The sequence below is a fragment of the Perna viridis genome, chromosome 4, assembly GCF_037379345.1.
Source record: "Perna viridis isolate PV_CMFRI_1.1 ecotype Kerala chromosome 4, ASM3737934v1, whole genome shotgun sequence".
Taxonomy (NCBI): domain Eukaryota; kingdom Metazoa; phylum Mollusca; class Bivalvia; order Mytilida; family Mytilidae; genus Perna; species Perna viridis.
In genome coordinates, this window is record NC_142448.1 from 16,728,603 (window position 1) to 16,731,268 (window position 2,666).

Consider the following 2,666-nt stretch of genomic DNA (forward strand, 5'->3'; position numbering starts at 1 on the left):
TTTTCATGGGAAAATTTGAAAAAAATTCTTGAATCTACGATTGCAAAGCCTCTGTCCTGGTATAGGTTTTTTGATGAAGTGGACCCATAACGAAGGAGAGCTGAACAATTTCATGATCCGGGCAAACAACCAACACCCGTCTATCATATTCACTCATGAAACATGAGTACAGTATCCGAGGGCGAGTTGTCCACAAATCTATAGACTGACACCCACCAATACCTTATACCCAAAAGTTGTCATCCACCACAATTGACTAAAAGCATACCATTTAGTCAAGATCTTAGACTTAAACGCATTTGTTGCAACGTTGAATCTTTAAAGGGCCGTTTGGATCAACTAAGAACAATTTAAGAAGAAGGGGGTATAAGAATAGCAGCTTCAAAGGTTTCCGAAAAATTCATAATATCCAAGGAGTAGCTTATTACAGTAAAGGCACAGAAAAAATTATAATAGAACACTTGTGTCCGTAGACACCACCCTTTTCTGAAAAAAAACAGCCATACTACCATTCGTGAACACTTGACCTCTGTTGAGCAAAATTCTACACTATCCAAAATCCTTCCAATAATGATTGCTTTTAGACCACCAGCGTTTGTTTCTGTCTATGTAGGAGAAGTACTATCAAACAAGGGTCGACTATCAATAAATGTATGCTCTAGTTCACTTCCTCTTTTCTAAATATAACAACTTCCCGTTAAAACCGCAATACATTTTAAGCTGATCTCTGATTGGCTAAGACCCGTGTTCTATTTTTGGCACATTAGAATTTTACAACGTGATCCCAAAGTGAAAGTTAAAAATGGTTATTATAACTAACAGGACTATAATAAGGACTAAAACTGGGCATACTATGGTAATCCTGGGTCAAGTGGAACTGGAATAAGCCATCTACTCAGAATAAAGGCAACTTTTTTTTTCAAAAAAAAATGGGGAAAATGTGCAAAGATCTACCACTACAAGCATGGCCTCCTTAAATATTCAAGGCAGAACCATCCACTCGTGGTTTGGTATTGGAGACGGAATATATACAACACCAACCCTCCTTGATAAGCTATCAAATAATGAACTTCATTCACCCAATAAACAGAATATTCTTACTACTGAAATACTTTTGATTGACGAAATTTCCGTGTTATCTTAGAATCTTTTTGAGCAACTTGAGTTCATATGCCGGTCTATCCGTCAGAATAATGTAGCACTTAGCGGAATTCAAGTGATAGAAATAGGAGTATTTTTTCAGTTGCCACCATGCAGTGCTTGATCATCTCAAGATGAACCCTGGTGAATATTGTTTTACATCAGAAATTTTTCAAACGATTTTTGCCACAAAATTCTCTTATCAGATGTAATGAGGTAAACCCAGGATGTGTAATCTATGACATTTCAAGGGGCGACTTAACAGAGGAGTCTCATAATATAATGAAAAGACTGAGTCGTAAGCTCCCCCTGGTCCTAATCCAAGGAACTTAGACTGTGATATATCTAATGCATATCACCTAATGGACATAGAGGGGGAATCAACTGTATATCATGCAATTGATGAGGTTGATTTTACAAAACTGCCGTCTGCCTGCTCAAAAACACTTATACCTGAAAATAGATTGTCCGGTTATGTTACTAAAAATATGAGTGACAACTTAGGCAATGGTATGAGAGGTACAGTAAAATCTTAGACTCCTAATGGTGTAATTGTGGAATTCGACATCAAATGTTTGACTCCTAATGGTGTAATTGTGGAATTCGACATCAAATGTTTGACTCCTAATAGTGTAATTGTGGAATTCGACAAAGTCCAGAAAGATATTAAATCAGAAACTTTTCCTGTATTTAGTTTTCTTGATGATAAAGTAATCGCTTCGCGACAGCAGATACCACTATGTTTGACATATTGTATTACTATACACAAGGCGGGTTGGGTTGGATTTTACACTGAGCTGCATCAGTTTCCTGTATCTGAGGAATATATCAAACTTGTAAAATCCTTGTATAAATTAAATAAACGAACCATCGGAAGTGCAATTATGAAGTATGTTCTAAAATATTTGATCATCTGAAGTCACTTGTGATGAAGGAACACACTGAACATTTAAATATAAAACCAAAATCTGGCAACAAGGGTATTAAAAAAGACTTATAAAGTGTTGGAAAGGGATTGATTGATTGATTGATTGATTGATTGATTGATTGATTGATGGGGTATAATGCCCGAGCAGCAATATTTCAGCTTTATTCAGGCGATGAACATGAAGTGGATGATAAAATGAACATGAAATGATGATGAAATGACAAATGGGATGGGACCCGAGAATAATTGGGTCGACAAATTTTGATTGCCAGTGGAAATAGAAAGAGGTGGGTAGAGTCGGGCAATTTAGACTTCTGTGGTGGAGCCCTATGGATCTTACTCCGGGAGAATACCACAGTAGGGTTTTTTAACGATTGATTGATTGATTGATTGATTGATTGATTGTTCGGGTTTAACGTCTGAGCAGCAATATTTCAGCTATATTCAGACGATGAATTCAGTTAGGTATCAGTCTTATAAGGTTACTAACTCTGCCCCCTCATAAGATGGGTTTAAGAGTGTTTAGATGACTTGCAGCTTTGGAGAAAGATACCAACCAACCCACACCTAAGGCCTCTATGACTCCACTTACTACAGT

General features: G+C 36.9%; 1 pseudogene; it reads left to right on the forward strand.

Annotated features, from left to right (window-relative positions):
- The first annotated feature begins 790 nt into the window (after positions 1-790).
- Positions 791-2,350, forward strand: LOC148619089 (uncharacterized; annotated as a pseudogene).
- Positions 2,351-2,666: the final 316 nt, after the last annotated feature.